The following is a 27,274-nucleotide window of genomic DNA, read 5'->3' as shown; positions in this document are numbered from 1 at the left end:
AGGTATTGATAACCGAGCAACACAGAGTTTGAGCTTGATAGATTTTGGGGTCAGCTTAATTACAGATGGTCGAACTGTGGTGTGTATTATGATAGCGAGGCTTGGAACACAGTTAGACATCGATAAGGGATGGAACTTCATGCACTTGCTTAGGCTTGCATCTAATTGGTTGGGGGTGGGCCAGACTGTAGTGGTTCAGTTTCCCTTCTGGTCTGGCTGACTTCTGATTGGTTTATGATCAGACGGGCTGGAAGGGTTAAACACTTAATTTTCTCATTCTCCACCAGAATAAAGAAAACTAATTACGAGATTTTCAAAAGGAAATGATAATTATGGACATTCAAATGGTGATGTACACAATATTAGCGGGCCGTGAACACAGTGTGTCTTCAGAAAAGGGACATAATTCCATGTGCACATTCGGACTCGCACCTGATTGGCTGAAGGCCGGCTGGACTGGAGGAGACTAGCTTCCCTTCTGGTCTGGCGTGCTTTGGGCCGGTCGGGTGCGGGCCTGAACTTGTGCATCGGATCTGCTGGGGGCCGGGCTGACCATAAGGGAAGGTACGTACAGTGAGAGGCTTGCTTCCAGGTGCTCTGTGTACTCCAACTCGAAGCCTATTATTAGCTGACATTTCTGGTTGAATGGGAAAGAGGCTGTCCGGAAGATAGGAGGAGGCGGTTCATCTTCTGTTGATTCCATAATGGGCCTGACAGGCACTGGTAATTTATGCACAACAAATGGCTTGTGAAGGCGAAGTGTTTTGATTGGCGAAATGAAGGACGGACTAGAGAGGGAACTTGTGGAGGTGGCAGACGGTTGTAACAGAACTTATAATTGGTCTATTAAAAAAGGACGAGGGAGACGTGATTTGATTGGTGGGCAGCTTATTATAATTATTGGCTCCCCAGAGATAGCTGAGTAGGCACTTTTACTGTGGCATTGTGAATTTGGAGTACGAAGGAGAATGGTTAGTACAGAACAGGAAATTGGATTGATAGCAAGGCTATGAGTTTTTGGAAATTCACTGGATGTGTCGTGTCACTGATATGCAAGATTGTAGGTCAATGAGGAAGTTTAAAAAACATTTCATTTGAAGCTAAAAGGGTGTGGCCCATGGAGAAAAACTATTTTTGGTATTGCTAAATACTCTAACACATATTGGATTATCACAGATGGAAAAATTAATTATGTTAAATCAAGATTGGAGTTTGTCGGTACCTATGTGAATGAGTGGACTGTAGGGGATTGCTAATCATTAACATATGTTAATTATATGGTTCATAAGGAGAAATATATGCAGTTTAGAGAATAATCAAGTTCCAGGGTCCTGAATATTTGTTCTTCATGTTTTAGATAGAACAGGGGGCACTATACCACCCACAACCATGACTTTTTCGTCATGAAGAATACTGGATTGAGGAGAAGATCATATAACATTCAGAAATTTGACACTGATGCAATATACAAGTGAGAGAAGTGAGTGATTTAAAGAGAAAATGAAAAAGCTTTGTGAGTTATGAGGGAATTCTTCTTGAAGTAATCCACATGGAAGCTGAAACTTGAGTTGCTTCAAATAGTGCGGTTTGCAGGATGGTACCCACTATTGGGCAGGTAGGAGAATACCTTCAGATACATATGTGATAAATTGTCCTTGAGAGTTTGCATCTAATCCTTGGCTTTGTGGGATATTCTTATTAATTGTACTTGGAAAATTCACAGCTTTTGTGTAATACAGCAGGGGAGCTCATGTAGGCATTATAATCAATGTTAACATTTTTACCCATATGTGACTCTAAATTGAGAAACATTTTGATTGAGGGAATGTGGTTCTCTTGAGACTGTACATAGGTGTGTAGTCTTGTGTGGTTTATTTTTTTTGTAAATGTTCATGAAAATATTTTATCTTTGTAGATTTTGTATACATGTTACACATTTGTGATATTTGTGTTTTAATTTACAGCCCTGATGAAATACTGAGGGACGAAACGCATTGGCTGAGCTGAATGGACAAATCCTTTTTTTTTTATTGAAATAATGAATAACGTTAGAATTTAAATGGATATGCAAGACTCCTGAGTAATTGCATCACATTGAATCATCGAAACTGGATTTGTTAGGGACAGTACAAGTGAAACTCATGTTATTAAAATCTATGCTCCTTTTCAGTTGCTCAACGCTTATATATTCCTGTGCTCAACTCTCGGGTAGCTTGGCAGAGAGCAGGCAGGCTTAGCTTAGAGGCAATGTGTGAAGTATTTGTGCTTCAAGCATTAACACAGTGAAAATCCACCACAAAATGATCCCAAACCAAACTAGAACAATAGAGTAGTTTTTAATAAATAAAACAACCAAAACGGTAAATAAATCCAATCAGTAGAAGCAGAGATATGCAAGTTTAACAATTTCAGTGAAAATAGCTCAAAAAAGCACAAAGCACCACCTGTGTTATCTGGTCGCGCCAGACTGGGACAAAATCACAAGTTCAGGCCAACTGTGATGGAGCATGGGCCGGCTACAGGGACCCAGTTAGGCCAGCTGAACAGAGTGCCTTAGTTCCAGGGTGGTGCAGAGCTGTGATGCAAGAGCCAGCTACATTATAAAGGATCCCATTGATAAGGGCTTGCGATGGAAAGTCCAGTATCGAGCATGATCTGCATAATTGAGGCTGTGCATCGGTTCTGAGGAGCTGTGAGGCTGTGATGCGAGAATCTGCATTGTCATCGAGGCTGCTATTGACGAGAGATGCCAGGGAAGGAATCTGGAAAGCTCCACACAGGTGGTGGTTTCGATTTGGCTGCTGGGTTGATGCGGAGTTCTTTGCATCGGGAAAACCCTTGCAGCAGAGTCGATGCATCGGTTCTGCTTGGGTTTGCACTGAGAAGCAGAGGATATGCGTCGGGTCTGCTGGTTTCCACAGATGGGCTGGCACTTTACCACTGCTGATCAGTGCTGAAGTACATATGCTCTCCATGTCAATTGTGTTTATGGATTGGTGTTTCCATTATTATCTTATTTGACTTACTACTAAGCCTCTAGTACAGTGCACTGTGTGTGCCCAGGGCCTGTAATTCAAATGCTGCTAGTGGCCCTGCAGCATTCATTGGGCCACCCACAAATGCAGCCTTTTAAAAGGGTATCAGACCTGCCACTGCAGTGTATGCGTGCAGTTTCTACTGCCATGTCAACCTGGCAAATGCGCCCACTTGCCATGCCCTAACCTTTCCTTTTCTTTCATGTAAGACATCCGAAAGGTAGGCCCAAGGTACCCCTGTGGGCAGGGTGCAGTGTATGTGAAAGGTAGGACATGTACTGGTGTGTGTGACATGTCCTGATAGTGAATTACAGTGTATTTCGTTTTTCACTATGGAAAGGCTATCTGTCCCTAGGATCGAATGGTAGTTAATTTATAACATCTTATAAGTATAACTTCCCATTGGGACAAGGTGGGAAGATGGAGTTTCGTATGCCTGAACTCAGAATATAAAAATGCATCTTTTAGTTAAGATGAATTTTATATTGTGTGTTTGCAAATACCACTTTTGGAAAGTGGGTATTTCCTTGCTTAGCCATCATGGGTGCCTTTGCTGATTTGTGGATTGACTCTCTGGCTTTGGAGGGATGGGCGGGGATTTCCATTCTCTCAGACAGCCACTGGGGGAGGTTGAGGTGTGACCTGCCTTTCTTGAGTGAGTCAGGGTTGGGCTGAAGAGACCGGGCTGCATTTTGAGTGGTGGGATGAGATTTCCATGCACCTGAATAGCCCTGGTTTGCCTTACACAATGCTGTCTCCTTCTCCTGCCAGAAAGCTGGGCCAGAGAGGACAGAACTGGTTTGGACTGAGCACAGAGCCTCTCTGCCACAAGAGACCAAAGAGAAATTGAGTATAAATATTGGGGCCCAGACCCCGGAACTTTAGATTACTTCTGGACTCAAGAGGAACCTCTGCCAAGGAGAAGAGCTGGAATAGCTGAAGGAGAAATATTGTCCCTTTGCTATGTGCTGTCTGAGGTTGGTCTGCAATGGCTGTTTCTGCCACGGAGAGGACAAAGACTTTGCTGTGTGCTGTGTATCCTGCTTGAGGAAGATCTCCAAGGGCTTGAAGTAGAGCTTGCCTACTGTTCTGAAGTCTCCCCTGAACTCTCTTGCTAGGAGTTCTCACCTGCCAAGAGGTGCCGGTTCCTGTGTCGGGCCTCCTGTGGTTGTTTCTGCTGCTAGGAGCTTGGAAAAGAGAAGCAATTAAAGGAGTGTGACACATCCTCACCCGTTTCCGACACATTGCCGCTGTGCCGCCGAAGAAACCAACGCAGCACCTGCCTGCGGCTGGCGAAATCGCTGCATGCTGAGTTTCGTGCACCGATCTCTGATGTCCGAGATCACCGCACCGACTGTGACACAGGAACTGAAAGATCGGGGTACTGTGGCTGGAGGGATTGACACAATGCCATGCCACTGCCGCATCAAGAGCCAACACCTCTTGAAACCCCATACATCGTACTGGGGTAGAAGTCTACAGCAATACCGAGGTCGCAAAAAGAAACCAACGCATCACCTTCCCACACAGTAAGAAACTGACGTATCACCTCCTCTTCAGTAAGGAACTGAGGCATCACCTCCCTTGTCTCGCAGTAAGGAACCAATGCATCACCTTCACTGTGGGTAAGGTACGGATGCACCACCTTCCCCGTGACTGTTTTTGCTTATGATTTTGACGCATCTAAGGTACTTTGTGTTGAAAGTGTTGCATCTATAGTTTGCTATGGACAGACATTTTTTCACCTTTTAAAAGTCACATCTTGATAACTGTATGTTGGATTTTTGTCTCTTTGGTTTTGTTTGGTTTAGATATAGATTATTTATTTTTCTAAACTGGTGTGTTGTGCATTTGTAGTGTTTTCAGTGTATTACTGTATGTGTGCACAAATGCCTTACACACTGCCACTGAGATAATCCTGTCTGTTCGTGCCAAGCTACCAAGGGGTGAGCAGGGTTGTCTGAGGGCATAACTCCCTTACCCTGACTAGAAGCAAGGGTCCCTACTTGGACAAAGGTGCACACCATTGCCAAATAGAGACCCCCATTTCTAACACTGGGGTATGCAGCCCTTTGTGTGGAGGTAGGACACAGCCTTTTCAAGTATGAGTAGTGCTGTGCTCCACCCTCCCATCCTGCCAGTAATTCAAGCACACCTAAGCTCTTTTTTGTGTGGCTGCCTAGGAGGAATACACAAAGCCCATCTTTCAGCTACATCAAGTCATGTGACCTAAGGACAGGTTACAGGCACTATATGGGTTTGGCAGGAAAATGCTAACTTCCTAAAAGTTCCACTATAAGAGAGGATCAATCATTAGAGTACCAGAGACACCAAGCATGAACTGTTTACCTACTCCTATTTGGAAATTATAGCCTATTAAATGTAATAAGGTAACTCCAATGTCATCCTACAGGAGAAGTAGGCCTTGCAATAGTGAAACACAGATTTAAGAGTGTTTCACTATCAGTACATGTAAAACTTAAAATTATATGTCCTACCTTTTAAATACATTACATCCTGCCCCGAGGTGCTGTTAGGGTCAACCCTAAGGATGACATATATGAATTAAAAAGGAAGGTTTGGGCTTGGCAAACGGTGTGCCAAGTGGAAATGGCAGTATGAAACTGCTCACACAGGCTGCAATGGCAGGCCTTAAACATGTTTAAAGAGCTACTTAAGTGAGTGGCACAATAAGTGCTACAGGTCCGCTAGTAGCATTTAATTTACAGGCCCTGTGTACCCTCAGTACCACTCTGCTAGGGACATACATATAAAATAAATTGGCCGATTGGAAATAAGCCAATGTTATCATGTTTTGGGGAGTGAGTACATGCACTTTAGCACTGGTTAGCAGTGGCGAAGTGCACAAAGTCCAAGGGCTAGGAAAAATGAGATCAGCAAAAATTGGAGGAGGAAAGCAAAAGGTTTGGGGAAAGACCACAGGTCTTGACAGGTCTAACAGCGCTTAATTTGTAATGCTAATGTAAGACTTCTGAATACTCCCAAAGAAAAATGTTAGTGATAGTGCACAACTCAAATGCTTCATATTTAATGTTGCTGACTGCACTTAGCTAGTGAAAGCTGGCTAATCCATCTAAAACCTCATTACTAGTTTTTAATTGATGTAAGAAAATGCATTTTTTTGCATAATCCCTCCTATTTTTATGGACTGTGTGCATGGGAACTTTGTTAACAAGGCCCCAGTGCATGTGTTCTGACTCCTAAATCATATCGAAATTGGCTATACTCCTAACTGGCATATTTGGCTTGTCTAATCATCCCTAGTACATGGTACAAACCATACCCAGGGGCTGTAAGTTAATGTCACTAGTAGACAGCAAGACATATTGTACCACCACTAAAGGTTCAATGCAAAACATGACTGCATGCTTGCCACCATTAACCTGGTTGTGCAGGTTTAAACTACAAATTCAACCTGCCAAAATACACCTTTTTGACAGGACTAAACCCTCCTTTTAAATATTAATAAGTCACCCCTCAGTAAGCCTTAAATGTCCATAAAACAGGGTGCATGTCCTTACAGTGACAATGCTCTAAAGGTTATTTTTACAGCAGTAGGATTAGCAGTTCAATAGGAAAGCATTGTGATACATAGGTAAAGTTAATAAAGTTATTTCTCCCTAGGAACAAATTAAAAAGTTCATTTTTGGACATTTCAAAATATTTATAACAAATCAAATTCTGTGGTCGGTTTTTAACAAATATTTTACAAAAGATACTTTTAAAAAGTCACCTTTAATCTGCCTTAAGCCTCTAAAGTCCATTTGCATGAGCTGCCAACTTCCACTCAGGAGCTGAATAGCTCTTTGATGAGGCGTGAATTGGCTCGCAAAGCTGAGACAAAGGGATTGGGTATGGGGAGGTGTTTTGTTCCTCTGACAGGATAACAATTTGATCTGTGCCCAGGAACTTAACTAACTTCAAAAGGTGTCTACCCTGTCACTGGCAGATGTAGCTCACACCTGGGCTGTCTCCCTTTTGTCTTCCTAGCCAAACAATTTCCAATTCCAGTAGGAGAAGAGCTGGCCACCCTCGTCTTTGCAAGCTCCTAGCTTTCCCACCCTTGACAATGACTACACTGGGACCCCATGCTTCAGTAACCCACTGTCATCAAGCCCCTATTCAGATCTAGCTTACAGCTTGACACACCACCGAATCATCAACAACTTTTTCTCCATCAATGTTTTTAAGTCAGATGGTAAATTTCCACTGGGAAGAACCTGAGCTCAGTATCCAGCTGGCAATACATCGTGTTGGCCTTAACTGTTGTATTTGACCTGGTTTAGAACAGCCACATACCTGTGGTTGACACTTTGTTTGTTTTGCCACAATTTTTATTTAAAAATATAAAAATTCATGTCTCTGGTTCCCCTTACTGGATTTTTGTTGTTTTGGTGTCATTTTCTCAATTAAGATATTCTCTACATTAATAAATTAGAGTGGGAATTATATTGTGTTGTGTTTTCAACTTTTCTAACTGCGTTGGTACTCTAAATGCTGAACAAACTTACCTTAAGTTAAGCCTTTCTGGTCTGTGCTATAGCTACCAGTGGCTGAGCTCAGGTTTAAATTACTGAAACCTTTACTGACCTAACAAGAATAGTGCAGTTATTTCCTGTAGTGGATTAACATCCAACCCACCTAATAATTCACTTTTTCACAATTGTCATTTTGAATCTCTTGTAGAACTACTCAAAGTTCTCAGGGTATCTGTCGGGCAATAGGCAGAAGAATCATATGAGAATGACACATCTAAGTTCATTTCCACCCTAAAAATAAAGTCTGGGAAATACGCACAAATTATCTGGATCAACTGAAATTCAACTGCCTCAAGACTGACCTCCTCTTTTAAACCCTAACTCCAAAAAAATGACCTATTAGTTCCCGACAAATGTGTTGAAGACTGCTTGAATTACCTCAAAAATAGCATAATCTGCAAAAATCCCTGACTTCAAACTTGAGGAAAAGCTTCACTGCAATGAATACATTCACACAATAGCCAAAGTTCCTAAAATCATGAATCACAAAAGTCTTAATACATGAGGGCCAGTGTCTCTGTTTCGAAGGAACCCTGAACCCCAAGCTTTCGAAATAATGATTCTAACACCATATCTAAACTCATTTATATATTCAGAAACCCATTTCTGACTCACTGAGTTTAGAATACTTGGAAATTTGTTTTAACATCAGGAAACCCTCTGATTTATGAAATTGGAGGTTTTGCGAATGCTAATACCCTTTGAACATGAGCCTCGAGTCCCGTGTTCTTCAGTGACAACCCTTTGCTTTCTTTAGTTCAGGTAAACGCGAGTTTGAAAGATGTAGCATTTAGGAGTTGTTTGCACTTCATGTATTTGGGCTCGGCTCTCAGGTATAGATTAAGAGCATTCCTGATTGTCTGCCCTTCAGCTTGCAGAGAAGTACCCCAATGTTCTATTCTCTAGAGGATAAGAAAAAGAAAAAAGGTTTCTGGTTGAGGCATTGTGAGGAGTCAATTTCTATAGCTATTTGGGGACTTTACCCCAATGAACTTTTGGATAGTGCATTTAATCCTAGAGTCCGCTGGGAAACGGTGGAGTGTTTTAAGTATAGGTTTTGTGTTATCCTGCATACAGGGGTTAGGCTGCAATCTGGTTGCCTAATGAGTTTCTTAAGGGCACCTGAGCCAAAGATTTTGATGTAGTTGAAGTGTGCTATGAAGAAGGCTCTCATGAATTCGATTCTCTGGTTGGCGAATGTGAAAGAGTGAGGAACATTCTGGAGAAAATATTGATGCTTGTTCACACTACTGACTACTTCATTGATTTAGGTTCCATAGGTGAGGTCAGAACCTTAATTCTTGTAAGATGGAGGTGGTTTACCAAGCTCTGCAGTGCAACGAAAGGCAGAGATATGGGCAAGTATTCTACATTCACTAGAATGTCAGACTTAGCACTAAACATGCTTAGGAAATACACCTTCATCCAGTAAAACATATGCACTACACATAAAGTAATATTGGGTGGTGTAAGGAAACAGGGCTTTTTCCATGCCCCCTCCCTTTTGCCCCCATTAGCTGCTGTTTTTTGTACTCTGAGAGTATGCTGAGGCCTGCTAACCAGACCACAGTGTCAGTGTTATGACCGATTACAAAAGGTATGTCAAATTGGATGTCCCCAATTTACAAGTACAGACTTACTTAGAAGTCCATAGTATATGCGACCCAGGGCATGTAAGACAGAGTGTTCACCCAGGGCTGCAGCACTGGGTGTGCTACCTTGAGTGTGATAAAGCGCAAAATGGCTACCAGCTTGCCACTGCAGACTAGAAGAGCAGTGTGTACACTGCTAGTTAGACTTTGCCATTAAAACCAATGGCAAAGCCACCTATCCCTTAATTATATATGTAAGTCTGCCGTAAGGAAGGCCTATCGAGCACCATTGGCAAGGGGCTGTATCTTATTAGGCAAGGCATATAGGTTTATATATGTCTTAGCAGCAAAACCACTAAAGTTGTCATTTCTGCTGAGGAAAGTTAGTAGCCCCATTAACTAACACAGGGTTACCGGCTGGCATCCCAGCCTGGCTAACTCCTGAATGAGACTACCTAACTGGGTACTGTAAGTAACCCTGGGCGCGACACTACGCTTCGCCCACGTAGTGTACGTAGCGCTGCCTGCTTCGCAGTTTTCGAAGTAGGCGAAGCAGGCAGCGCCTACGCACACTACGTGGGCGAAGCGTAGCTGCCTGCCGCCCACCACCCGCCTCCCGCCCGCCGTACTTTTAAAAGAAAAAATTAATTTGTAATAAAGGAAATTAGGCACTTACCTGACGCGCGGCGTCTCCCGGGGCTCCCTCTTCCTGTTTTTCAATTTTCCTGACTAATGCGCATGCGCGGACGCCCGCGCATGCGCATTTCTCGCAAGAAATGCGCATGCGCGGGCGTCCGCGCATGCGCATTTGTCAGGAAAATTGAAAAACAGGAAGAGGGAGCCCCGGGAGACGCCGCGCGTCAGGTAAGTGCGGCTTTAATTTGCTTTATTACAAATTAATTTAATCTTTTAAAAGTAGGGTGGGTGGGTGGTGGGTGGCGGGTGGCGCGTAGTGGGGCTACGCGAAGCGCGTAGTGTGCGTAGATTTGGGCACACTACGTGCTGCTTCACGTAGCCCCACTACGCCCACTACGCCCACCCTTAGGTGTCAAATTAATAGTGACAGCAAATCTGACTTGATGCCCAAGTCAAGATTTATGCCTCACCTAAAGTTACACAACTTTTAGGGAGTTTTCATTCTGTGCTCCAGCTAGTCCAGTGGTCTCATAAAGGCCCCCACACACAGACAGCTGTCTGACCACCTGGGGAGATGTGCAAATCAATCAAAGGCTCAGGAACAAAGGCAGTTGCTGCAGAGTGAGGTGTGACCTCCTTTCCCAGGAAGGCTGCAAGGAGTGTTAACCCAAAAGGGAAGCTGCCATTGAAGAGCCGCCTTTGACAACACTGCTGATAAGGATGTCTTTTTTTCCTGTAGACAAATTGGAGACAGGGCCAGAGAGGGAAAACCTGTCCCCAAACGGGTTTTCCCATGGGCATTTAGCCAATAGGTATCCACACCTCTGGGGTGGGCTACCAAGCTCCTCACAGTTGAGGAAATGTTCAGACATCTTGAGAGTGGCAAGAATATTACACTCTCAGATTGCCAAATGCCACCCACCACCGAAACTTTGTCACCAAAGGGGAGGGGACCTACATTCACATTGATTAGTGACCGTGCTGTCCCCTTGGGGTACTTTCATTGGACATAATGGGTACTGCTATCACCCTGAACTTTAGCACACTGTGAATTCGGAGAGAGGTCTAAGAGAGGAGTGTCATGCTGCCTTTAAAGCTGCACCGAGAGGCTTTATCATCAGAAGGACTGCACCTACTGCACTTTGGGCTAGTGAGTTTGTACTGTGCTTGTGGCTCCTGGATCGAGGAAAATTTGATTCCCAGCCCCAGATCAAAGCAATGACTCCAAGGGTTAGGCGGCTGGCCCCCTGGAAACACATCAGGGGCATTGAAGCTGAGGAAGCAGAACATGGCAAAGCAATAGCCCTGAGGTATCGCCACTGGATGCCTCTGGGCACACCAAGAGACAAATCTGAGATTCCCAAAAGTTGCACCCTTATCTGCCGGTCCTGGGAATACTATCAGAGACTGGATTGGTTGCCAAAGAGGTACACTAGCCCCCACCAAGGATATTTGCTGTGACCGTTGCGATATCCATATGCCAGCCACAGCTGTCCTTTACTGTTGCAGAGAGGATGCCGTGAGACGCCAAGTTCCTTGGTCAAAGTCACCTCAACCCACCCGTGGACTGAGGCATCAACCACAATTCACCCTCATTGACCGCTCTGCACAAGGAGCCTCCTTTGAGCATATTTTACCTGTATTCTCAGCATCAGGACTACTCCTTGAAGTCTATGACAGTCATCCTTTAAAGTTTGGAACTTGCCTTAAAAACACTCAGGTGGGCAGGTACCTGTCTAATGTATCCTTACTGGACTTCTAGACCTATGTCCTGATGGATTTGACCACCAAAGCAGGGCCAAAGTTGTCAAACCAACTGTTTAAAACTTTTGTAGCAGTTTGCAAAGATTGTGCTGACCAATGCTTGTTTGCCATTGCATTTAAAGTATTTATTTCTTTAAAAATCGGTGTCTCCAGAATCCTCCGGTGGACTTTGATGATCAAGAACATTCCTACAAATATGCTCTATTTTTATAAATTGATGCTGTCTCTTTCTTGTTTTGTGACTTTCTTAATTTGTTGTTTGGTGCTGTTAAATGCTTTGCATATAGTTCCTTAGTTTAGCCTTGCTGCTCGAAGCCACTGCTACCCAGACTTGAGCGTTAAGGTTTATGAAAGATCCTGACTGGGCCCAAGACAGGTTTTGCGACTTTATTTCATTATAATGCCCCACAAGCATATCATTTAATACATCCAAATCCTCACAAGTGGGTCGCTGGACCACTTTCTAAATAGAAATGCATTTGTTTATCCATGTAGATTTGGAAGTTCACTCTGTACTACTTGAGGAGATGTGCCTCAGGCATACTTAGATATTTAAGAAGGCACAAGCAGAAAGATTGTTGGGGGATGTCACAGATCACTAAGTGTGTAGTAAATTCAATAGAACAGGTAATCTTTTTTTGGCTACCGGTAGTAGGGAGGAATAGGATCCACTGCAGCACAGGTTCAGAGCTGGCTTCCTAAAACTCGATCCTGTCAAGCAGGATTGCCTGATTGATGATACATAGGTTTCAGACAGGTTGAAAAGTAAACAGCAGTTGTTTTCACCAGGGACAGAATGCAGTTTTAATGCCTCCTCATAGTTTGGAATTTTGATTGATGATCATGCAGGAATTGGAGTCGACCAGGAGCTATCAAACTTGCCTCGTCACTTCCCTTTTCATGAGTTGGCTGAGTAAAGAGAGGTTGAGGAGAGGACACTACTTTGCCAGTACATTTGAGTCAGCTGAAGGTGTTATTCAGGAGTCGAGCATTGATAGCGAGTTTCGCAAGACTGCACAAGCTTCAAGAGGGTAAGGGGACATTAATTATTCTGGTTGTATCTGAAGCAAGAGGGAAGAAAGGTTGGTTGGAATATGTGACTAAACAAGGGGGATTAGGATTATTGAATGCTTTATTATGAGTGCCAAGTAATGAGGAACTCATTGTGTCAGAGCATGAACAAACGTTTAGGCTTTCAAAGTTACAAAGCCCTCATACTAAATTCTTCCAAATACGTAGCCGAAAATCTGAGGATATGCAGGGGTGCCTGGAACCCCTAAACATAAATATATTCAGATTAAACACTCGTCTCCTTAAAAAATAAGTACCCTAACCCGGATTTTCTCTGCTATCCCTCTCCACATCTGAATTACCACGTTTCAATATTTTAAAAATAAATGTACAATACAAATCATTTAAAAGTAGTAAAAACCTTCTGATTGAGAAGCAACTCAGCACTATAGCATGAATGTTAACCCTTATTTATTGGTTTTTCTAGAAATGTCTACATTTAGGAGATCTATAGATGTTCTCCAACTTTGACAGTTACACATTTAATGCTCTTATTTCTTTGACAAGTGTATAGTATCAATACTGTTTAAATGAACCATGTGGCAAATGTATAGATTTATGTTATAGTGCTGTTATGTTTAATCAGCCCATGGCTATTTGGATTTTTATATTGGCATACTGGGTGAGTATATCTGATTCTCCACACACTCTATGAAACTGCACACTAGGGTACTACTGTTATCACACATTTGTATACTTTGGATGGTTAGTCATGATTGTGTACAGTTGCGTACACTGCACTTTGTATATCAATTACTTGGCTTCCTATATACACTGTCGCACTTTTCATACTCACTCATATTTCATTACACACTCTAGAAGTGTTTTTCATTCTATAAAGATCAATTTAAAAAAATTAAAAAAAACATTGAAATGATTATCTACTAATTAGTTTTAAAGAAAATACTTCCACAATAGCAAATGAAATCTTTGTATGATATGTTTATTGTGAGCATTACATTTTGCTTTAATTGATCACCGTTGATTTTACAAGATATTATATTGTATCATTATTTGCATAGCGCTTTAAATACCTCTTGCTAGTTCTATAACGTTTTTCTTACATAGTTTTTTTATTTAGATTTGGTCTTACAACAATCCCTGTTAAATACAGAAAGAACACTTGGTAGTGGAATCAACATAAAATAACGACTCATCTAGTCACATCACACTTCCAGGATATCTCTTTTAACTCTTGTCGTTTCCATGAGGCCGTTCCTCACGCAAGAACATTTTTATTTCCTCCCGAGGGTCTCCACATATGAGAATTCTACTGTGTAAAACATTTCATGCTTTTCACTGACAAGTTCTGGCATTGCGCAGTGTTTCATGCTTGTTTACAAGGTATTTTTACAACTAAATCTGGATTGCATCAGATTATGCATTGGAGAAAGGGGTAACCTGCTGTGAGCAACTTTGAAATTTTAAAATGTCGGCTATAACGGCAATAGCATCTCCACACCAATACTGGGAGAATATAATTTGTTTACTGGGCATGCAACAGCATCTTTCAGTGTAGAGCATATGTACAGCACCTAACAGTTTAATGCCAACATTTAAAATGGTTTAAATTTCAAAATCTCATTTAAAACATATTTGGGTAAATCAAATGCACATAAACTTTCCAAATCAAAATGTTAGCACGTGCGATAATCATTTCACAAAAATGTGAACATATAGGATATGCCTGCTAGTTAACGGTGTGTGTATTGTTACTGTAGGATTTATACCTGTGGAATTTATTGTTAAAAGCAAACACCACCACCCTACAAACTATTATCCAACTCGTCTGTAAAAAAACACAAAAATTAACAGTTATGGGATTTGTTAAAAAAAAAGAGTTTGAAGGATTGCACTTTTATTAATCAAATTATATTTCTGGTTGTTAGCTTCCACAACTATGTAAGTGTTGTTCTCAGGTAAGTTTCCCCTGATTAATGCCATAGTTCTCGTGCATTTGGTACCATGGCCTTCTTCTAGCACTCACACACATAATCAGACTCCTGCGGAAAGTAGGGTTGAAAAACTGTGATACGTAGTACTATATGCATTTATTTTGTGTGTGTTGTAATTCTTTATTGAAAAACCAAAGAAGCATTACATTGATGCAGTACATAATACCAAACGGGGAAGGGGGGCAGGGGGAGGGGATGCGGCGGGGGGAGTGAATCAGGCAGGGCATTCGTTACATGCATACATTGTCCACAAGAGTATTATACCCTGGTAACAGGATCAAATTACTCCAGCTGGCCTAGGTGGGAGGTGCGTTACCTGGTTAGTATCCAATATGAGGGTCGTCTCCCCCAGGTCAGATTGAGGTGGGATGAAGAAGGGTGTCCCATATTATTAAAAGGGGGCTTGCATTTGAAGGGAGGGTGATATGGCTGCAGCTCAAAGGTGTAAGGCATATCATGTGGCTTGTCATGTCTGAAAGGAACGAGGGCAGAAAATGAGAGGGTAGAGGAGGAAGGGTGTAGTAGTGAGAGGGGCGAAGGAGGAAGGAAGGGGGAACCAGGGGTTGATGGGGGCTGCCCATAAGTTTGGTGGAATGTCCTTCAACCGCGGGAGTAGAGAGTTACCCAGTGCAATAGGCTGGTCACAGTGCCACTCTTCACCATTTTCACTGCTTTTTGTTATGGAGGAAGGGCATCCACGTCTGCAGGATTATCTCTGCTCTATACTCGAGGTTGTATACGACACGCTCATGGTTGGCAACCTGAAACATCGCCACTAGCCATTCCTCTTGTGAGGGGGTGTGGAGGAGCGCTAGTGGTGGAGGATGCAGATCTTGGCTGTAGCCGTGGATGTGCACACAAGGTAGTGCTGAGTGCGGGAGAGGTCTGGGTAGGCCCTGATGTCATGCAGTAGAATCAGGGAGTGGGGGCGAGGAGTCCTTAGAGTCATGTTCTCCCCTAACACCGTCCCCACCGCATCCCAGAAGGGCTGAATTGAGTGGCAATCACATAGTATATGCACAAGGTTGCACCGCTTGGCAGGGCACCACTTAGCAGTTTGCATGCTGCAACATTCCTGTCTAATACAGCTTTGTCGGGGTCCAGTGCAACTCGTGCTGTGTTTTGAAGAGACAAACTTTTTCTTAGCGGGTCCCCTGTCAAGTTCTTCCATAAGTTCTTCCCGGTCCTCCAAATCATATGTCGTTAGCAACCGGGTTTGTCATTTGGTTCAGAGGGTGTTGAGAAGTGGAGATTCAAGAGGTCATAGAACCCCACCATAACCCCTTGGGAGTGGCCCCACATTTGGAGGTATGTACTACCGGTGAGACTTGTAGGGCTCACGCCTCCAGGCTGCGTCGTAGGTAGTGCTGCTGCTGAAGATGCCTCCATGCTTGTTGGAAGGGTAGGCCAAACTCCTCCACACAAAGGGTTTGAGAGTCCCGTCTGCGATGACCTGGTCCAGACTGTGGATGGCCAATTGAGGACTTCCCTGCCAATGCATAGGCAGTGGTTGCCCCATGGTGTGCATGCACATGGAGATGGGAATCTAATCCAAGGAATCGGTGTGCCCTGTGCCAGGATTTCGGCATGGTCTATAGCATCAGGGTTTCAGGACACCTCAAAGGCTTGCCTCCCTTGTACAAGTGGCCAAGTCTGGGACACACTGCCTTGGGTCCGGCATCCCAGGAAGCATGCAATCCATCTGCGAGAGGTGTAGAGCCCGGGCATAGTACTCAACCAAAGTTAAGCCCAGGCCTCCACATGAGTGGCATGCCAGGAGTTTGGTGTAGGCCAAGCAGGGGTGGGAGGACCATTAGATGAAAGCTTGGATCCCCGCTTCGGTTGAGCGTAGCGTCACCCGGGGAACGAAGAAGGGCAGCATGCCAAGGGCATATGTAAACCTCTGGAGCGTTACCATCCTTACTGCCTATACCTTCCCCCCACATGGATAGGCCCAGATGGGACCACTTTTCAAAGCCCAGTTTCATGCTGGCTTTGAGAGGCTCCAGATTGTCTGCCACCATAGAGTCCAGGCCCCAGCTGACCAAAATCCCTAGGTACTTCAGCCACAATGGCATCCATCTAAAGGATAGCCATGGAACACTACCTTTGTGGTCACACATGAGAGGGGCAGTGCCTCGTTCTTATCCCAGTTCACCCAAAACACAGACAGGGACACAAAGTGAGGAGTAGATCGTCCACATACAGATAAATCCTGGACATCCCTCCGGCATGGGTACACCTGTGAGGAGTGGCGACTGGCAGATGGTGGCCACCAGTGGCTCTATTGCTAGCAGGAACAGTAGTGGTGACAACGGGCAGCCCTGGTGTCTTCCTCTCCGGATTGAGAAAGGGTCCGACAGGAAGCCACCAGAATTGATCTGTGCTGTGGGTTTGTTGTAGAGCCAACTGACCTTGGCGATTAAGTGATCTCTGAGCAAGAACCTCTTCAAGGCAGTGAAGAGGTACTCACACTCGATCCTATTGAATGCCTTCTCTGTGTCAGGGGTCTCATCCAATAGGTCTTCGGCCTCCCATAGGGCATGCAAGGGTGCAGAGGTGGTTCCTGGAAGAGCAGCTGGGTACAAATCCCACCTGCATATGGTGTATCAGGGACAGGTTCTCTTTTTAAGGGTGAGCTGTCAGAACGCCAGTGACGATTTTATATCTCCATTGAGTAAGGAAATAGGCCTATAGCTGCCACACATGAGGGGGTCTTTCCCGGGTTTTGGGAGGACTGCCATCACCGCCTTACTAGAGATGGGGCCCACAGAACCCATCTGCTTGGCCTCCTGAAAGGTGGCATGGAGCAAATCAATGTCATCCCCTCCCCTCCCGCCCATTTGTAAATCTTCGAGGGAACACCGTCCTTCCCGGGAGCCTTATGGTAGGAAAGCTTGGAAATGGCTTGTGCTATCTCAAACTTACTGATTTCCCCATCCAGGAGGGTCTGACCCTCCTCTGTGAGACTGGGAAGATACATACCCTCGAAGAAGGCCTCTATTCCATAAGAACTGGCCATCATCTCCGGCGTGTACAGAGTCTGGTAAAAGATTGCAAACATTAATTATGTCTTGCAGGCGGGTGAGGACCTCACCACTTGCGGAGAGAGTGGTGGGTAAGACCAGAGCATCCTCTTGTTGGTGAAGTTGAGCAGCCAAGAGGCAACCAGCCTTTTCTACTTGCTCGTAGTGGCAGCCTTTAAGCTGATGTAATGCATATATGGCTTTGTATGTGTATAACACATTTGGGTCCATGCCAGCTTTCTCTAGCCACTGGCATGTGGGAGGTAAGGGGTTTGCAGTGTAACAGCGCCTGAGGTTCATAATCGCACTCTCCAATTCTCTCAGGTGAGTTGCTTTCTGTGTGTTTGCTAAAGATGCATCTCTCATGAGCTGGTCATGGATGGTCACCTTCACAGCAGGCCAGAGGATCCTGTGGGAGGACACGGAGCTCCTGTTGTCCTCTAGGTATGTGGAGTCATGCACACACATTTGGGCTTTACCCTGAGGGGTTTGGTAGCACTGTCTATTTAGGTGCCATAGCTTTTGACAGAGAGAGGCGGGGCCTAGGTCCAGGGAAAGCAGGACAGTGCATCGTGAGAGAGCGCGGCTTCCAGGATCTGAGATTCCCGAGTGACAGGTACCACCTGGAGGGAGACCAGGACGTATTCCTGTCTGGATTGGGTTCAGTATACCGACGAGGGGAAGGTATACTCCCTGTCTGCCAGGTGGAAGAAATGCCAATGGTCCACCAGACTGTGGTTGGAGCGCATATCCCCCAGAAGGGCCCTGTCTGCGTTGTTGCCCATGTCCAGTGGGCCTGTTTGGTCCAGCACCACATCCTGTGCTAGATTCCCGTCACCCCCTATTAGGTAATGGGAGGTCCCAATGTAGGTGAGGAAGTGATTGAGTTGGAGGAGACATACACCGAGCCCACACATAGTGTTCATTCACCAAGCTTCAGCTTTGCAAAAATATACTGGCCATCCTAGTCGGACTAGGGCTGAACAACTGCGACGGGTAGTGACCTTCGGAGGAGAATCGCAACTCCACATTTCCTGGGTGGTCCGTCCCTCATGTCCGCCGGTGCCGGGCAACTGCTGTGTACCACTCTCCCCACCCAAACCCGGCACAGCTTTTTGGACTCTAGGCTGGCAAGGTGTGTCTCCTGTAACAGGACTACATCTGCCCTTTGTGCCTGTAGATATGACAACACCTTCTTGCATTTTATGTAGTGTGTTAGACCATTGACGTTCCACGAGATGACATGTGGTGGGGGCAGCAGCAGGTGCAGACACAGGCATAGTAGCAGGATGAAGGGTCTGGTGGCAGCTCAGATGTCAAATGTCCAAAAGGGAGGGTGCCAAGGAGGCGGGGTTTGGCCTAGGGGGTGGGTAGTACTGGGGGGAGGTAGCGAGTGAGTGTGGGGTAGGATAAAATGATGAGAAGGGGAGGAGTGGAGGGAGGGGGTGCAAGAAAGGGTGAGGCAGCAGACGGGCACATAGGCCCCATGGACACATCCCAGGGCAGGTTGCTAAATATGCGTGCAAAAAAAGGGAGGGGTGTGGAAGAGAACTTGGCTGGGACGATGAGGGGTTAACTAGTCATCACTAACCTGAGTTCAGGCCTCAAGGGCCTGGGTATGTAGTCCACAGGTTGAGACTTGCGGCACCAGTGAGGGTCCCGCCAGGAGAGGCAGGACAAATAGAGGCTAGAGATTCCCAGTGCACAGGTAGGGCCATAGTGTGGGTCCAAGGCCCGCAGTTCTGGGCATCCCTCTAGGGGTCCAGCCAGCAGTCAATTGTGCATTCCAGAGAAGGTGGAGCCTGGAGACTTGGCTGTATCAGCTGTAGCAGGGGGAAGATGCTGGCAGTAGAGCTCTTCACGTTCTCGTGGGTAAGAGTAAGAGGCCCCAAGGGGTGAGGTAGGGGATGATGTTACCATTAGTGGCGAGCCATTAGCTATGGGACTCCCGTCATGTGCAGTGTTTTTAGCTGCAGGCTGACAGGCCAAACAGTCCCAACAGAGGGGAAAATTATAATACATGACAAAATGCATCAAAGTGCATCAAAAGCGCACCATTGCATAACATGGGGCAGGGATCTACAGGCGCACACCAAGCAAGGAAATGTAACAAATGACAAAACATAGCGCAGCTGCACAAAACTATCGTCCGCTGGCTCTGCATTTCTCTTAGCATTAAGGAGAAGAAGTACAGGCATGCAGTAGGGTACTAATCAGTCTGCCGCTGGAGAGTCACTGCCTCCATCATCAGCCTCCAAAGCATTGGGGGGGTGCCAAGCCAGGAAGTTCGCCAAGCATCTCAGCCATCATGGTGGACGAGCTTCAATGACAACCAGAATTTGTCTCACCCCTGGTCTTGCATGATGGCTGCCACCACCTTGAGGGCCAGGTCCTGTTATCCTGGGAGTGGGCTGCGTTTTTTGGATCTCTGGCCCTGTCACGTTTCCCGCTGTTGTGCCATCGGCTGCCTGAGGAGGTGGAAGGTATGGTGACGTGGCTTTGGGGGCCGGACTGTGACTCCGGCTGGGTAGTGTCCATTGCATGAACAGAGAGTCCTTCCAAGGAAACCACAGAGCTTCCTGGTCAAAAATGTCTTTGGACCTGCTGTCTTTCATTATCCACTTTGGGCTGGCTCAAATAGCCGATACTTATTGTTCATTAGGTGGACCTGGGGCTTGAGAGCTAGGAACGCCTTTTTGTGGTCGATGGTCTCACGTGAAATTCTGCAGGGATGTGGATTTCTTGCCCCTTGTGGTCATAGCGGCCATGTGTATGGGCTGCCTTAGAAGCTGCTGAGCTTGCTCATGCCAGAGGAAGCAGGCTATGATGGGGTCCCCAGTTGGTTCTGTCGCATACGCAGTGTGGCTGCTGGAGTTCCAGCGGTGGAGCAAATGTCAGTCCAGTGAGGGTGGAATAGAGACCCTTGAGGAACCCCCTGAGGAAAAACAAAGAAGTGAATATTGCTTCTGTGGCTTCTGTCCTCCAGGTCGGTGATCTTGAGGTGTAATAGCTCTTGGCCCCTGTCTGGAATGATGGTGAAGCTCTCTTCTACAACCGCACACCAGTGCTCCATCCCATTTACTGGCTCCTGGAGGACTGCTATGTTAGAGTGGGTGGATTTGGTTTTGACTGTGAGGTCTTACATTTTAGAATCCACTCCTTCCAGGCATCACCGTACCGCTGTGATGTCCTGCAGGATGCGCTCTATGGTAGAGTCCTGCTGCGAGCCTGTGGCGGCTATTGTCGGCCCAGCGACCGGCGTTCCCTGTGATTTTGTCATGGTGTGATGTGTAATCGCCTCTGAGAATAGCAGCTGTCGAGTGGTTTTGCAGGTGGATTTGCTGGGGCATTTCCAGCTCTGGGATCCAAGACCTTTTGGGGGATGCAGCCCTGTGAGGAGTAGTGTGGGGGGTGCCAGCATTTTTTCTCTCTGATTTTCGGCCACTGGTGCAGACCCAGGTCATTGTCTGTTGCAAAGCCTCCCTTACCCAGACCCGGCTGATGCTGTGCCAGTCACTGTGCGGTAATATATATATATATAAGAGAAAGAGGTATCAAGGAATTAATACAAACAATCATTCACGAAGAGAGCACATTTAATTACCCCTTCAAGAGTATCAAATATTCATTATGAGTACATCAAGCATCATTTTCAAAAATACACAAAAGGGTCTAAGGGTGCGTTAGACCTCCTGTCATACCCTGGTCTTCTATGTAGTATGTATATTGTATAATGTATATAATGGATACCTTGGTTGTCACATGTATGGGGTTCTCCTCCGCAGTTATAGTTATGGTTATTATAATTTGATTGTTGTATATTTGTATATATGTACATAATGTATATAATTACTTGGCTAAGATGGGAGCAGTGCTCTCTCCCTTTGACCCGGGACGTTGATTTGGTTTGGTGACCTTTCTGTGCACACTATGCATTCCTTCTTTCTTTTTTTAAACTCACTTTGCCGGTGGATTCTATTAATGTAGGTGTGACTGTAATTGCCGAGTGCGATTTGTAATCTTTGATGGATTTATTGATTTATTTTATTTTTCCTCTGAGCGCGGGATAATGGTGTCCTCAGCCTTGGTTTTCCATATATTTTTATTTCTGGGACGGTTAAGCAGAGTGGACGAGTGTAGTGCGCAGTGGCCGTGTCTCAGTCCTCTGTTTATGTTACTGCTGGTAGAGGGCGGGACGTGTGCAGAGCCAGAAGCCTTATTTCCGGGTAGGACACTTGACGCTCTGTGTTTTACACTAACCAGAGCGTGTGCGGAGCGGCGGTTATGTGAGGATTCCTCCTCGAGACTGACCCGATGTTGATCTAGTAAGTAGATCATTAGCCTTGTTAACGTTACTACAGATTCGGATAGAGGTGTTTAAAGGGCTAAAATAGTATATATTTTTTATTATGTTTATAGAATTGAAACTTAGTGGAGAACTGGTGCTCGGATCTCATTGAAAGTACCTGCTGATAAGCTTGCACATTAGTTTAAAGGTGAGAACGTTTTTTGTACGTTGTCTATGGTTGAGCGCTGTGTGGGATAAGGGTGGAGAATAAGTATCTCGCCTGTGTAGATTTTCAGTCCATCGCTCCTAGTGACGCTTTGTTATATATTCCTCTCACTCCATGTTAGCAGTACTTTAAATGTGACGTCTGCGCAGCAACGCAAGATAGAAAGAAGGAAAATACATGTAAGTGTTTTAGGATAAGACACTGCCGAAGGGCTTTATTGATGCGAGTGTTGGCCGTGGGTAACATTGGTTGCATCTGGGGAGTAGGACTATGGTGGTTCAGTTATAATTAATTCAGCATGCTGTTACCACCATTTAGGGAATTATGGGCACTTATTGGTGACGGATTCCTGGTTAAAGATTAAGTGCTTTTGACATTTAGTTTATTTCATTCTAAATAATAATTTTTTTAAAGAGTCACTTTGGGGTGATTGATGGTATTTAAGGTTTATTTGGTTCACTGTGGTGTGGCCCTTTGTGGGATCTTTGTACTGTGTGCACGGCTTGGTCACCATCCTGGTCTCCTTTGTCCTGATTTGAATTTGGATGAGAGTAATGTTGTTCCCCCCTCCTCTTTTATATTGTAGTTGTCGTTTAACCCCTGTCCTGAAGAGGCCATAAGCAAATATTGGCTGAAACGTGGTCACGTCGACAGACATTGGATGGAGGAGTCACTAGATCTGGAGTGATTCTTAGATTGTTGTAGGGACACTTGAAAAATTTGGGCCACTTTGCCCTTTTTGTGGTTCCCCCTGTTTTTGACTACCTCCCAGTGGTCCGCCTATCATTTAGAGGGGGACACTGATGGGAATAATTTTCATTTGGGTTATTGATTTGTAGGATGTTTTCTGTGCATTGTATATAATTGATGTCTTGTGATATATGTCATTGTGTCTTTCTTTGAATAAGCGCCTGTTTTTGTGTATTTTTGAAAATGATGCTTGATGTACTCATAATGAATATTTGATACTCTTGAAGGGGTAATTAAATGTGCTCTCTTCGTGAATGATTGTTTGTATTAATTCCTTGATACCTCTTTCTCTTATATATATATATTCCCTCATACCCAGGTATCATAGGGTTAATTGGGTATACCCCTGTTGTTTATGACTAGTCACTGTGCGGTAGCCAGCCTCCTCAGTCATTAGCGCAGTTCAAAGGGGTCTCTAAGCATGCTTGTCTGCCTACCCCAGGCCAAACACCTCTGGTGTCAGCCCAATGCTAGGGGTAGGTATGCATGACAGGCCACTCACTCAAATTTGGCACTGGCTGCCGTATTCCTAGGCTGTTCAGAGTGGGCCCCAAGTGTGCGCTGTCAGGCGGCCTGCAACCTAGTACAATGTGCTGCTGCCCTCATGGCTTGAGGGGGTTGAGGATTGCTGGCTCCTGGGGAGTGTTTCTGCAGATAGTCCTCTGGTGAGGTGTAAAAGTAGGGGGTGGGGTGTGAGGCCCCTGGTTCCCTTGTGGCCTTGCAGCACCCCTCGTGTACTTTCCTCACCTTCACCTGTGCTGGTTGCAAATCTACACCCTGCGTTCACCGATGTTTCTTCCGTCCTGTCTCAAGTTGGCTGGCGTGCTCTTCCCCTCCTCGCCCCCGGCCCCAATGGGTTTACTTGTGCACTGCAATGGCAGGCCCCGCTAGTCCCAGGGCGCACTTAGCAGTGGTACACTCCAAATTGATGCATATGAAAATGGCGGTCAGTTCCTGTTGCCTGTCTTCTTCCTGTGGTGAACTGCAGCCACTTTAGCTCCTGCTCCCAAGTTAGGGGCAAGACGGTGTGCTCAAGGCCTGGACCCCATGTCTGGGCAGATGCTCTGCCTCTCTTCTCATCTTGGCTGGAGGATGGACCTCGAGGCCAGGTGCATTCAATGTATACCCCCTCTGCGTCTTTCACTGGTATGGGAGAGAGGGTCATTGGCAACCTCCCCTGTGGTATTTGCAACTAGAGGTGAGATGACTTCCCCCCCAGTTCTCTGCTGGTCCTCGGTGTGGCCTTCCTGCCTGCTGGCAAGATGAAGGCCTGCTAACCCTCCTCCACTTGGCCGGCCTCCATGCTTTTGCTGAGGTGTGCAGGTCCTTTGGCGAGCTTCCCTCCAATACCTGCTTCTGGGGGTGTGATGGGTCACCCCGGTGTGGGCCTTTCTGGCCCATTGTCAAAATGACATCCGGCACCCTTTCGCTGCCTTAACCTGCCTCTTTGTGCTGATTGTAAGGGGTGGAGGATGCCGCTCTCCTCTGCTGCAGGGGGAGTCTTGGGCCCTTTAGCTATATGTGCCAGTCCTTGTCTGATCCCCATTGTGAGTATCCCACATACCTGCAGTGTGGTAGGTGCTGGGGCAAAAAGGCCTGGCTAGCAGCATCCCAGGGGTAATGCAAGGACAGGCACACCATCCCCTACTCTAGGCCGGCGCTTCACCCCTCTCTGTAGCCCCCCTCACCAGGATCAGCCTGGGCCGCTGCTCTTCTGTTTTCTCTGGCGCAGCTGTGGTGATGGGCCCCAAGGTCGAATGCCCCGATGAGGACGGCATTGCACAGACCCCTCTAGTCCCCACTGCGGCATCCAAGTGCCTGCCGCCTCCTTATAGGGCCTGTTGGCGTGCAGAGGTTGGACTTAAGTGGCCATCTTCGCTCATGATGAGACCAAGCCTTAAGTAGTACTGAGCTCTCAATGTGGCACTTAGGGTTCTCTGAGGGATACTAGCAGTGCATAGTTTTAAGAATTGATGGAGCATGGGGTAGTGTTGCGGTGATGATATGAGACTATCCTATTTTTAACTTGGAAAGTGGGGAACGAATAATGTAATAGTTTTATTTTGCTCAAAGGAATTTAAAGTTTTCTATTTAATTTGCAAGTAGCCATACAGTTTTGATTTTTTTTTTCTTGCAATTGTGTTTTTGACAGTTTTGCTTTCTATATTTAAATCCAAGAGTGCATCTGCCAGAATTCAAAAGATGAGCTGGATGAACTTTGGCTAACTGACAGAGGACAGAGGAGGTGTGTAGGGTTTGACTGTTATAAAGACAATTATGGCTAGTGGCTTTCAGGTGAGAAAAACCTGTTAGTGCATCAGTAATTTGTTCAAAGCTGTACGATGTTGTCAAGGTTGCTAAATGAAGATCCATATTTATTGAATGATACACTTTCCTCAGGTTGCTTCCCTTTTTGAATTGTATCTCAAGGTTTCAATAATGTCACACACACCCTTCTATCTCTAGAACACTATGTAATTTTCTAGACGCTACCAAAGCGTTCGATATGCTGGAGTGGCCTTACCTGTTTGCCATTCTCAGCCGCATGGGTTTTAGCCCACTGTTTATAAATGTAATACGCCTCCTCTATACCAGACCTGCGGCTCGGATCAGAGTTAATGGCCTCATCTCAGAGCCCTTTTCTATATCGCGAGAGACGAGACAGGTGTCCCCTGTCCCCTCTGTTATTCACGATTGCGATGGAGGCAATTGCTGCCCGCATTCGACAACACCACACGGCCAGGGGCATAGGTTTCAGCACGCGCAGCCTCCTGATATCTCTCTATGCTGACGATGTCATGCTATACGTGACTGTCCAGGCGACCAATCTGGATCCCATGCTAAGGGAGTTAATCAAATTTGGCGGTCTCTCAGGTATCTCTATAAACTGGGCTAAGTCGGTCATTTTCTCTTTGACGGATGCTACTGTTCCTATCTCATCAGAATTTCCCTTGCACTGGGCTAATGAGCCAGTGAAATATCTAGGTATTTGGCTCAGCCGAAACATGCAAGATCTCTGGGCCCTGAACTACGGCCGCGCCATAACATGACTGGAGGAAAAAGCTGTGGCATGGGCTGGACTTCCACTATCCATTGGCGGGAAGTTAGCACTCCTCAAGATCGGGGTCCTGCCGAAATTCCTTTATTTATTCAGCAATATCCCTGTCCCATTGACACAAGCCTTCTTTAAGACCCTCCGGTCACACTCATCTCCATTGTGTGGGGAGGGAGACAAGTCCGTATCTCGTGGGAACTGTTGACGCTCCCACTCTGCCAGGGGGGTATGGGAGCTCCAGACATGCAATTATACGCTTGGTGTGCGCAAGCCCAATTCCTCTACTACTGGGTGCACCCGACCCCTTTCCAGTCTCACGTGGCGGTGGAAACAGATGTGGCGACTCCGCTCCCATTGCAAGTAGCCCTCTATCAACCATACAAGAGACCCAGGGATGGTATAGAGACGGTGGAAACCCTGCGGTGGGCCTGGAACGAATTAAGAAAAAGAGCAAGGGCCACCATGTTATGCCCCCTCCATACAGCTTGCACACAACCTCATGCTGCCCAATGTAGGAGGTGATATAGGTAGGAGCATGGCACAGAAAATGAACCTGCACACGTTCGCAGACCTGTACCCTGAAAATACATTCCAAACCCCCCAGTAGCAGACGGGGACCAGCCAGTGCCCTTTACTGACCAGTTTCTATACCACAGATTGTGGGCTGCGTGCCGGTCTCTTCATGAGTCCTTCCCAGAGCCTCCACCGACAATATCTGTGCTGGAGAATATGCTACACTCTAATTCTATAATGAGGATCTACAGGCACATACAGAGCTCAGCCCCCATCACGGAGCCTCATGTTTACCAAGCATGGAGCACGGAACTCAATGGTCCTCTTACAGAATCACAATGGGCATACTGTTGCGGACAACTCACAGCCCTCTCCCCGAATTACAAACTCCGCCTGATTCATTTAAAATTTCAACACAGGTTTTATAGGACACCGGTGGAACTCCATCGCATGGGACTCAGGGAAGATGACAGTTGTTCACTCTGTGGGCTCAGACCAGCCACATTCATACACATTGCGTGGGATTGCCCACGTCTGACAAATTTCTGGGCAGCTGTATTTATTACCATACATCAAATAATAAGCACACTTGAGGATCCCTCTCCAATATTGGGTATCCTGGGGTACGTTAAGGATACACCAGTTAAGACGCACAAGCTCCATGCCATGCTATTGTTGTTTGCTAAAGGCCAGGTGGCTGTACACTGGGGCAGAGAGAGGGCTCCATCGATAAAAGAGTGGCCTCATGACAAAACCTATGGGCACGCACAATTGTCCACATTTTGGGAGTTAATGCCATCAACC

Source organism: Triturus cristatus, chromosome 12, assembly GCF_964204655.1.
Source record: "Triturus cristatus chromosome 12, aTriCri1.1, whole genome shotgun sequence".
Taxonomy (NCBI): Eukaryota; Metazoa; Chordata; class Amphibia; order Caudata; family Salamandridae; genus Triturus; species Triturus cristatus.
This window is presented reverse-complemented; position numbering follows the sequence as displayed.